The sequence below is a fragment of the Sphaeramia orbicularis genome, chromosome 10 (assembly GCF_902148855.1).
Source record: "Sphaeramia orbicularis chromosome 10, fSphaOr1.1, whole genome shotgun sequence".
Taxonomy (NCBI): domain Eukaryota; kingdom Metazoa; phylum Chordata; class Actinopteri; order Kurtiformes; family Apogonidae; genus Sphaeramia; species Sphaeramia orbicularis.
The window spans coordinates 2,575,174-2,587,742 of record NC_043966.1 but is presented as its reverse complement, the minus strand read 5'-3'; the positions used below and the strand labels follow the sequence as shown (position 1 = coordinate 2,587,742).

At 37.7% G+C, this 12,569-nt stretch overlaps 1 long non-coding RNA gene across 1 annotated transcript in view; it reads left to right on the top strand.

Annotated features, from left to right (window-relative positions):
- The first annotated feature begins 7,633 nt into the window (after positions 1 to 7,633).
- Positions 7,634 to 12,569, top strand: part of LOC115427589 (uncharacterized) — a 376,082-nt gene continuing 371,146 nt past the window's right edge. Inside the window, exon 1 of the long non-coding RNA XR_003936519.1 lies at positions 7,634 to 7,776. This is a non-coding gene — a long non-coding RNA (uncharacterized LOC115427589). The remainder of the gene's footprint in view (positions 7,777 to 12,569) is intronic.

Sequence of the window (12,569 nt, the reverse complement as noted above, 5' to 3'; positions counted from 1 at the left end):
AGCAGGAATATGCAAAGATACTGTCTTTGGGAGTTAGTGGTGACCAAAGCTGAGCTGAAAGAAGATTCTGGGGTAAATGGGGCAAATTCAGTCCAATTCAAGTAACTTCATTTATTCTCTTTTTTTTTTTTATCTTCATTTATTCTCAACCGGAACAGAGGAATAATTCATTAAAAACTAACAAATGTGTTTAAAGGTGCTGCTGTCATGTAACACATAGACCCTACTACAGTGTTTATCTGAATATTTTACTTAACTGAAGGATTTTTTAACATCTGAAGAACATCCATCATTACAATAAAAGACCTGAGTGATTCAGCATAAATCTAACCCTCAGGTGACCAAAAGCGTCTACTGATCTAAACTGTTTAATACCTGTTGAGCCACTAATTCTATCAATACATGTCAATAATTGGTGTAAAATACAGTTCTTCATCTTTTCATAGTCATCAGATATGACCCATTTGGACGTTCAGAGGCTCCGCAGTTACTTTGGAAACACTGTCATCTTCTCCAACATTGATTCACCAGTAAAACCCATGGAGTTGGATCAATGACAGTGGATAAAATGAACAAAAATGAAAAAAAAACTGACAAAATAATAAATAATGTGGAAAAATTAAGGAAAAATTTTACTAAAATAAAGCAAAAAAAAAAGGATAAAATTAGAAACAAAATTAACAAAAACAACCAAATGAACAACAATAATCAGTAACATTAACAAAATAAGCCACAAACTGAACAAGTAAAACCCATGGAGTTGGATCAATGACAGTGGATGGACACACTGGGTTTATGTTCAGTTAATGACAGATTTGACTGAAAAAGTCCTGTTTTCATGAGTCACTTCAGGCCCCGCCCCCTCCAGGTTATTGGCTGTGCTGCTCTGTCCCGTTCAACCAACAGCTGAACATTTGAGGTAATGGGCTCCAAGTTTGGACAGATTTTCAGTCTGGACTACAACCGCTGATGACGACAAACAATTATGGAGAAAAACTGGAGAAATGTTGGACTGAAGTCTGGACCTGATATGAGCAAATGTGGAGACGGAGCTAGTTCGAAAACGTAACAATTTAAGAAGGAATTAAAACAGGTTGTAGAAATCCACTGGATTTTTGCTGGAATGAATCTGAAGCTAGTTTAGCAGCAGCTGGAGGGTTCAAATTCAACCTGTCTGAAACTATTAGGGTCCAAATACACAAAGAAATGAAGCACAGACTAAGAACAGTGGGTTTAGATAAATATTCAGACTGATCTCATGAAATTACGTTGTATGTGACGCCAGTTTGTTGAGTTTGATGTGCTATATGTACGGATTTTCATCCTTTCATGTTATTTAACGCCATTTGATTGCGTGTCAGTGTGCTAACAGGTAATCACGCTAACCCTAAACCTAACCCTAACCGCTAATTGCACTAGCCACTAATTGCGCTAATCGCTAGCCACAAATTGCGCTAACCCTAATCACTAATCATGCTAATGGCGTGCTATTTTATGCAGCATAAATATACATGCTGAAAGCTTATAATGCGTACAGATAAATGTGGCGTGTTATCTGAACGCAATTCGTGAAATCATGTTGAAACATGAGCTCTTTAAAAATTAAAAAGTTCCCACACTAATATTTGGCCTTAATTAGCCTTTAGCTGTGATTATGGTATATATGCACATTTTAATAACCTTCTGCAAACGCTTGGGGAAACTCCATTTGAACTGACTTAAATGTGTCCTTTTGTACTGGACTGCAGTAAAAGTCTTTCTATTTTACCACTGGTGATGACTGGGCTTTTAAAACAGTACATTTTTTATAGTGCATTTCGATGCCACCTTCTAAACTCATCACATTCAGATGTTTGGTTCTGACCCTAATGATGCTGGTGATCACTGCTTTAATGTTTACAACACAATAACAGCCCACTGTGTGCTTTTATAAAACTGTGCTGTCCATGTGTGTAACTGGACACAGTGGACGTCCAGAATGATGCAGGAGCATGTGATGGGTGCAGAGGTGTGGACCACTGGTGGGTTTGGAGTCTGTTTTTGGACGGGCCGTAGCAGACTGGGCTGCTTTGGCTGACTTTTCCTTCTTGCTCTGATTTGCACACAGGGGGAGTTTACTTTTCTGCTTCTGAAAAATGGCGATGTCACCAGATGCAACATATGGGTTTATTATCTTTGTCAGCATCTTCAAAACAAGACGTATGACTGCATGTGGACCCATGATGATAGTCTGTGGATCTGATACAGGACACAGAAGGCGCCTGTCTACCAGCCCCGCTACTTTCCTTTTATTTCCACAAAATATGATTTTTAGAGTCGATATTAAAAATGAGCCGTTAAGATGGGGAAAGGGTTGAGGAGCTGAATAGAAACTGTGATGATTTGTACAAGAATCCTGTTTTTTTGGGTTTTTTTTTCCTGATCTCTTATTTTCCCTGCAGGGGAGGAAAACATTAAAACATTCACTCCTTCACGTTCCTCTGAATGTTTTAGAGAAAATTGACTTTGTAATGCCAGCTTTTATAATGCACAAGTATGAATGAATGTGTCTCCATTAAGAAGTTAAAGCCTCCTTGGTACACACAATGTAAACTGGTGCTCAATACACCTCAGGTGTGCACTTAATTCTGCTTCCTCCAGCCTCGCCAGTGGCGTCATTAAAACCCCATTACACATAATAACGGAGGGGGGATGCGCGCTGACTGGTGTATTGCACAGATCTAAGAAACACTGCTGGGGAAAAAGAAATATTCATTTAACTCAAATGAAAATGAAGAAAAGCAAATATGAGTTTTGTTTTCACGCTGAATGACCTGCATGTGTGAGGAGGGGGCATGAGGAGACCTGCAGATGTTCCCAGATTGGAACATATCACAGTAATGTTGTAGTGTAATATTTTTCAAGCTTCAAGTACATCACAGGTGTCAAGCATGCGGCCCGGGGGCCAACCCGGCCCACCAAAGAGTCCAATCCGGCCCTGGGATGAATTTATGAAATGCAAAAATTACACTGAAGATATGAATCCTTTTAGTTCAGGTTCCACAAACAGACCAATTTAATCTCAAGTGGGTCAGACCAGTAAAATACCATCATAATAACATATAAATACAACTCCAAATGTTTCTTTTAGTAAATGTAAAAATTTCATGTCATTTTACTGTATTTACACTAAAACAAACTAACATTTCACAAAAATATGAATAGCCTCAACAAATATAAACATTTTGAAATGTCTGAAATGTAATTGTAACAATATTCTGCCTGTTCTTAAATGTTTTGTGTATTTGCAGATCCACTGTGATCTATAAGTTGTAATTTACATGTTTAAATGATAAACTGAGACAGAATATTGTTAAAATTGCACTTAGTTTTCTTAAGAAATGTCAGTTTGTTCATGTTATTCCCATTGTTTTAAAGGACAGCTGGTAGATGGAAACATTTTCATCACATAATTTTACTTTTTTTTTTTTGCTCTAAAACATAGAAGAAAGTTTGGAGTTGACGTTGTTTATCTATTATATGTTATTATTTCACTGGTCCGGCCCACTGCAGATCAAACTTGGCTTAATGTGGTCCCTGAACGAACATGAGTTTGACAGCCCTGGGGTACATCATCCATATGGGACGGACAGACTGGGTTTGTCCAACACACACTGTACCTCTGTTCCTCTGTGTCACTGATTGACAGTTAGCGTTAGCTCAGCTGTCGAGTCAGACATTCAGGCTCTGGTTTATTGAATAAAACTTCTTTTTGTGTCTGACTCAGCTCTGCTGTCGTCGTGTTTAAGGAGTTCCACTAACAAGACTGACGGAGGATTCTGTCCTGAAGTTTACTGCAGATTCATTCCAATAACAGAGGAACGTAGCTGCATTAGCTCATGTTAGCATTAATATGTATTGAATTCAATGGTCTGTCAACTAGCATGCTAATTAGCGCTTTAGCTGTCATTAGTTTGTGTTGTACATTTATACAGTTATAAACACAACTGCATGTGTTAACATTTATTAAGGATCTGAAATGATCTGTTGGGGTTTACTCTAAAAGGTTAAAGGTTAATTAAGTTTATTATCCCTGTAGAGGAGTTCAGTCTCTGCATTTTACTCATGCTAATACAAACAGTACTTAGCATTAGCATTAGCACACACATAGTTACCACTGAAGGTGCTCAGGTAGAATGGCAAAGAAAGAGATGTCGATGAGAGGTCAAAGGTGAAGGGTGGTTGTAGTTATACTCCAGGAAGAGTGGATGTATGAGACTGAACTGACAGCAAAACACTTTGTAGAAAGAAGCCAAGTATTCTGAACCCTTAGAAACATCCAACTGTTTGTGCAGTTACTTTCAAATGACTTTGTCTTCAGCCTTTCCCAACTGATGTATCACCATTTATTTTAATTTTATCACCTGTATTTTGCATATTTCAGTGAAAATCTGGTATTTTGCTATATTTAATTTACTGTAGATGTTCATTAAAGCTCAGAGTACATTTAAAGGTTATAATAGCAAAACAGAAAAACAAAACGAAAACCTGAAGAATAGTGACTTTTTCAGTCAAATATATCATTAACTGAAGATAATAAATGTCTCAAACCTTATTTTGTTCATGGCAAATTGTCCATTGTTTACTCTGTTGCCTATTTTATTATTTTTTCTTCAATTTCATCCAGTTTGTGGCTTATTTTTCTTCATGCCACTTATTATTTTTGTTGATTTATCATTCTAATTTGTTTTGTTTCTGTTTTGCAATTATTTTTTGCTCATTTTATTCTCATTTACTTCATTTAGCCAACTTTTTGCTTGTTTTTTCCCCACGTTATTTATCATTTAATATAAACCCAGTGTGTCCATCCACTGTCACTGATCCAACTCCATGGGTTTTACTGGTGAATCAATGTTGTAGAAGATGACAGTGTTTCCATGGTAACTATGGAGCCTCTGAACGTCCAAATGGGTCATATCTGATGACCATGAAAAGATGAAGAACTGTATTTTACACCAATTATTTACATGGATTGATAAGATTAGTGGCTCAACAGGTGTTAAACAGTTTCAATCAGTAGATGGTTTTGGTTTTTGAGGGTTCACAGAATAAATACAGGGATATGAATGTCATGAAATGATGAATTATCCTCAAATTTCAAGTATTAATAATAATAATTTTCTCCTCACTTTAGAAGCATTTGTTCACTTTTATGATATATTTCAAGGGTTTTTGGGACATTTTTTCCTTATTTTTCTAGTATTTTGCTCATTTTATACTCATTTTACAAGTTTTTGAGCATTTTAGCCAATGAATAATTAAAATAAAACTGCTTTTACCTCAGTTATTTCCATGTATTGATAGAATTAGTGGATCAACAGGTATTTAACAGATTAGATCAGTAGATGGTTTTGGTCTTTATGGGTTAATATAATCATTTGCCGATATTTGTTAATTAAATAACTCCACTGCTTAGACATAAAACATCTGCCCAACCTTCATTTAATCACCAGAAAAAAAAGACACTTTAAAGCTCTTGATCTCACCTTAATTTATCTTTATTCTCATTTTTAAAAACATGAATAATAAGAAAACCCATGAAGGTACACAACACCTTCTAGTCATTTCATTTTACATTATTTCTTTCAGTAATAATCATTGTACACTTTCTTACCGTGAAGGAAACTCACGTCCTTAATAAGTGTTTTATCCACCATCTGTGTTCAGATAAAGGTTTATGGATTTTTCTTTCTAATCTATTGGATAATGATGCCAAAGGAAGTCAGGTCAACCAATTATCCAATGAAAACTACAAACAGATCCACGTAGAATAAGAGTTTACTGGTGACCTTTGACCTTTCAGTCTCTGTAGAAGATTTATAAGTATGTTTATGTTCACACTCATATTCCATTATTATTATTATTATTCTGAATATGACAGTTCTTTAATTTAACAGTATATACATGTGAAATACTCTTTTTTTTTTTTCCCTGTATGGAGTTTTTCTGACCAAAATGAGCACTATATGCTGATATTATTGTGGTTTTATGAGGAATATGCGTCACATTTACTTGTTTTAATGCATTTTGAGACACAAGACTCAAAAACACAAGGTTTATGGTCAGATGGAGCAAAGATCATCTCTGGTGAAACTGGATGCTCCAAAGAAAAGCCCAGATTTTATGTTAACAGGTTTATGGATCTGGTGCTACAGGACTGCATGGAAACATGACCATGAAGAGATAAGAGAAGAATTAACAGGTTTATTTGTCAGATGCACAGTTATACAGAGGACAGCGCGTAGTGAAATGTAGTTTTGTACCTGCAGCCAAGAGTAAAACAGAAAAAAAGACATGCAGCGTACAGAATAAATACAGGGTGTACATGAATGTACATGAAAAAAAGTAGCTGTAGTTTGTACAAAAACGTACCGTTTTGTGGATGTCAATACGGTGTATGTAAAGTGCTGAGCAGACAGATGACTTAGGCGTAAAAACTTTCCTTCAGCCTCTTCAAATTAGAGGAGTCTTCAACATGGAACCACTTTTTTCAGACTGATCTCATAAAATCGCATTATATGTGACGCAAGTTTATTGCATTTGGGGTGCTATACGTACACGTTTTCATCCTTTCGTGTGTTATTTAATGGCATTTAATGGCGTGTCAGTGCGCTAGCTGCTAATCACTAACCCTAACTGCTAATTGCGCTAGCCGCTAATTGCACTAATTGCTAACCCTAACCATAACCTTTACTGCCAATTGCGCTAGCCGCTAATGGCGCTAATGGTGTGCTATTTTACGAGACGTAAATATACACTCTGAATGCTTAAAATAGGACAGATAACACGGCAACTAAAAGTGGTGTGTTATCTGTACGCAATTCATGACACCACGTTGGATAATTAACCCTTTAAATGTCAAAAAAAAATCTAAAAGGTTGATTCATAGTTTCAAGAAACTGTAAAAGCTCGGAAGTGTTTAAAGATAAAATCATACTGTAAATGAGAATAATACTGGGTTTGACCCAAAGTTTAAGATAGACTAAATGTACTCATATCATTTACATATTGTGATGTCACAGGGTGGTGGCCATATTGGATTGTCCAACTTTTGGTAAAATTGAACTTTGAACTTATTTACATGGAAGTTTTCTTTGTGTTTTGTTTTTTTCATCTTATCCTTCAAATAAATGAACTTAAACATTAGTAGAAAATAAAATGCAGTCACTTTTAGTGTCTTTTTATGCAAATCTGTCCTTATGTATCCAAACTAAAACTAGATATACTTCAGTTTCTCACTGAACCAGCTCAGGACCACGCCTTTGAACTGGATTTTCTTCTTCACTTTGAATAGAAACATGCCCTGAAATGGTGTTAGGATTGAATGGGCACCTGTCTGCCATCTATTGGTGAGAGGTGGTAACAAGATTTAGTAACTCTACCTGGAGTTATTATGGTCTGTTTCAGTCAGGTATGTTACCTGTTGCAATATTGCTGCTATGGTGCTTAAAGGGTTAATTTAGTCTTCTTCGGAACAGGGTCAAAATCGCACTGTCTTTACATGCAGATGAATCCATGTATCATTGGTTCTTTTCATGTTCAATTGAGAATCCACAATCAGAAAGCGAAAAAGTGACATGTTCATGTACAAATCAAAATACGAGTTGTTTTTCATTCTTTCGATTGTTCGCACAAATTAAAAATTGGAAATAAGCAAATGAACCAAGTGTTGGGTTTCCTGTTGCCATTGTTGATGTCTGCTTTGGTCTGACCCAGAAGTTCCTGACTTCTACGTGTGTTTCACTGTCGTTGTATTTCAATGTCCTGTGTGAAGCACCTTGAATGAAATGTGCTGTATAAATAAACTTGCCTTGACTTATGCTAAGTGTCTTCTCCTTCGATTGTCTCCCATGGACCCACTGTATTAGACAAAACAAGAACACCTGGAAGATCCGGACCAGTTTTTCAGTTGTCATGTCGTCTTCCTTCACAGTAATGTGTTTGCTGACTCTGAAGAACATGAAATTCTCCATTATCACAGAATGCATTAGACAGAATATTAGCAAACCCACGACTGTCATGATTGAGTAATTACAGTGTAAACCTTTAATTATTTTTTTTTAATTAATTTTTTATTTGTTTTTGTTTTTGTTTTTTTGCGGCGTCTTATACCTCTGTTAGATGTCTCAGTGTTTGTCTTACTTGTTTCATGTTTGAAAGACCGAATATGAATAAAAATATATTGATCAAAAAAAAAAAAAAACAAGATTGTCCAGCTCAACACATGAAGGCAGTACCTTCCAAATCAGATATAAAAAATGTCAACATGAAACCTGACATTTGGTCCATTTGCTTATTTCCAGTTTTTAATTTGTACATTAATCATGAAAAAATCAGTCGTTTGTTCGTTTTCCAATTGTGGATTCTCAGTTGAATATGAAAAGAACCAATGGTACGCAGATTCAGATGATCCGCCTACAGTTTGTTTAAATTCTGTGAATGTTCATTTCTGTTCCTGAAGATCTGCCGTGAAGAGCCTGATTTGGTGGGTTTCTGCTGGGAGAGGCTCATAGATCGGTGTTTTCCCGGCTCGTCTTTTGTCCTCCTCCGTCCTCTGTCGATGAAACTTTAACGAACCTGCCAGGAGCTGCTTCACCGTGACAGCGAGCTGCTCTGAGGTCCGGCCGCCGTATGGGCAGAACCAGCCCGATGAGCGGTGAAACGGGACGTCCTTCACTTCCCTCTTCCTTCTGCAGCTGAAGAGAGGAAAAATAACGCTTCAACCGCACCGGGCGCGCTCAGAAAACATGACTTCCTGTATGGCCGGCCGTGACAGACATGACAGGCGGAGCGGTTAAGATGACACTCAGCCATCGTCGCTGTCATGTCGAGAGCAGGGGGAGGTCAGGCGTCCTGACAGCCGCCGGACCAGTCACCTTCCATCCACCTCGCCACGCTTCTCACTTCCTGACACCACTTCCTGCTGCTGACGGATGTGGCGGCGGACGTCACCGCGGCGATGTGCAGACAGCGAGCACCAGGGGGATGGGGGGGCAATGTGAAAGAAGAGGGAGTCAATTAAAACTAATAGGAAACAAGAGAGCGTTCAGGGTCAGGACTGAGTGACGACCAATTAGAGTGACACGTTTGTCCAGTTGTGCCTTCATCATGGAAGCATCGGAGGAGTTCAGCTGAGGTTCCTCAGGTTCTGTTCAGACTCTGCGTACCTGAACACTTTTTAGATTTCACACATTTATCAACATTTCATACAGTTTAGTTTGAAACCTGGACTTTTAATGAGGAAATCCTACAATAGTTTGTATCAATAGAAAAGGCAGAGGACGACTGGGAACCTTCTGGTGTCTGGGTGAACACTGTTTACAGAATAGAATAGAATAGAATAGAATAGAATAGAATAGAATAGAACAGGGTTTTATTGTCATAGAGTCCATTTACATTCACACTAATCCTCTGATCATTATCTGATTTCTGGAGTTATCAGATTATTATTGATCATGTAAACAGATAATCTGATCATCTTTATCCGATAACAGCAGTAATCTGATTATGAGAAATCTGATTAACACACCTAGATTTCTGCCCAGTACTCCAATGTCCTCACACATGTATACAAGTTCATCTGATTTATTTAGTTTTTTTACATCTGATCATTAGTAAAAAAAAAAAAAATCTATATGAACAGAAGTTACGCAGCGACAACATGAGCAAAAGGTAAACGAACAATTCATTGAAGGATAGCAGTAACATGTGACCTATTTTGTAGTCTTATTAGCTCCTCCCATATTAGGACAGCTAACGCTGACACTGTAGGCGTTGCCATGGTAACAAGACAAGACCGGATGTTTTGAAAATGACAGGAAGTGTACGTCTTATGTCACAACATACGTACGTACTCCAAACGAAATCATACAATGGACTGAAACATGTTTGAATGCTTGAAAATGAAGAATTCCATTAAAAAAAGCCAAATATCCCTCCTTTAACCCTTTAAAGCCTGAACCATTAAATCATTGGCAGAAACTTCCAGTTCTTTGAAACTGGAACTTTTATTGGTACTTTTCAACAACATTTTTTTTTTTTTTTTCAAATATCAATTTCCATGTATGAGTTTTAATTCTGTATCGTATTTGATCCATCAGGTCTCAATGTTCACATACTCTTTTTTTTTAATAAACAAAACCATAATAGAACACAAACATGTCTAACAGATTGTTCATTCCTTTTCTAAATGGTCCCAGTTCTTCCTCATTAATGTCAGTCTTGTAGTGTCACTAAAGGCCTCTGGTGACTGAACTCCTCCCCCTGGTGGATTATCTGTGTACTGCATGTATCTAATTGTATACAACAGGTTTTTCAAGAAAAAAATATCATGTAGAGGGCTTCAAAACTTGCGTATCAAATATGATACATTTGGTGTTATAGGGTTAGAGTTACTAACAGTATCGGCCTAAACTGAAGGTGAGGATGAAACCTGTTGGGTCCAGGTGTTTCTGTTTGACGTCAGTCCTGCTGCATGTTTCCTTCGCTGCACATACGGGTGTGTTTTAGCTGCTGGCAGTTGTAGTTTACGGTGACCTTTATCATTAAATGAGATTTTAGGGTTTTTGGAAAGAGTGAAAAACAATCCTGAGCTTCAAGTCGTGTCTCAGCTGTCACAGTGTGGTGGCATTTGAAGAAAAAAACTGTTCTGAATGTCTGTTACTGGCAGTATTTGTTTTATTCAGCAGAGATACTTTTCCTGACCTCAACTCCATCCTGTTTTCTCACATCGTCAGGTTTTAACTGAGATGGGAGTCGCAGTCAATAATTTATCCATTTGTTCTCACTTTTACAACGTTTCATTAATATTTTACTACCGTCATAAAGGCTTTAATATGATTTTATTTGTATTTGTGTCCTTCATTACTTGTTTTTTTGTTCTGTAATCTGTTCTGTTCCCTTTGGGTTCAATAAAACCCGACTCTTTTATTCGATAAAACCTGATAAAACAAACACGTGTCTGGGATTTTAGCTGATCTTAAACCTCTGTTACACTGACTACCAGCAGGACCTTGACATCCCTCTGGTCACACGCTTTCCTATTTTTTTCTCACCGTCATCTCTTTGCAGCTCTGACATGAATTATGTAACTACACCATAAAATAGATGAATCCACGGCGTCTGGGGACGGCGGAGGTTTACCACGTCGTCCTTGGTTTGATGTGTCAGCCCTGGTCACACAGCGGCAGCTCTGGATCCGACACCTTCACAATAAGATTCAACGCGTTTTATTGTCATGTGTACAGTACGCACGATGGAACTGTTACTTTGCCAGTCCAGTTAGGTTCATACTGTCTACTAGAACTTCTACAGATTTCCTTTTCTTATTGGTCAGACAGATGGAAAAAGACTTAATTCTTTTACCTTGACATGTTTTGGCTACAACCTGTAGCCTTCCTCAGAAGGGTTACTCGTTCCTGTGACGTGTCATTGTCAGCTGTTTTATCCTGCTTTGCCAGGCAGTAGGGGGCATAATCACCCCCTACTGCCTGGCATCCCATCTGTCTGACAAATAAGAAAAGGAAATCTGTCTTACTTTACAGTCCACACTGAATACTAAGACAATTTAAATGTATAAAAGTTGGAATGGAATAGTTTAACTAGGAAACTAGAAAAGCACTGGGAGAGCGCAGACCTCCACCAACGCAGATCAGCCCCCCCGCTCACCACAAAATTTAATCATTTGTTCCTTGTGCCAGTATCAACATTTCCTGAAAATTTCATCAAAATCCATCCATAACTTGATGAGTTATCTTGTACATGGACAGACAGACAAACAGACAAAGCAGCGCTGGCAAAAACAGAACCTCCTTGGCGGAGTTCATGATAAATAACATGCAGTAAATAAGCAACAAAATGGATAAAACATTAAAGCACTGATTCACCAGCAAAACCCATGGAGTTTGATAAATGACAGTGAATGGAGACTCTTGGTTTATGTAAATGAAATAATAAACCAAAAGAACAAAAAAAAGGATGAATAAAATTACAACAAAACATTTTATAAAATACCAAATAAGCCAAAAATATTTACTAAAATGTAGTAAAAACTGAACAAAACCCAAAATAATCAATAAAATGAACAAAAATGAATAATAACTCATCCAAATATGCAACATGTGTAGGTCTGATACTAATATGTGTGAATAAAATAATTTGATCTTACTAACAGACAAACAAACAAACAAACAGACAGACAAACCCTCCTTGGTGGAGGTAATTAAGCCATAAAAACCCAAAGAGCCACCAGTTATCATGGCTCACGAGGTAGAGCAGCTCGTCCAATAACTGAAGAGTTGACGGTTTGAATCCCGCTCTGTCCTAGTCATGTGCTGTTGTGTCCTTGGGCAAGACACTTCACCCACCTTGCCTCCTCCTTGGTGGTGGTGGGAGGGGCCGGTCGGCACAAATACGCAGCCATGCTTCCATCAGCCGATTCCAGGGCAGCGGTGGATACAGATGTAGCTTAGCACCACCAGAGGGAGAATGTGAGAGTGAATGTACAGGGTGTCCCATCAGTCTCCATACAT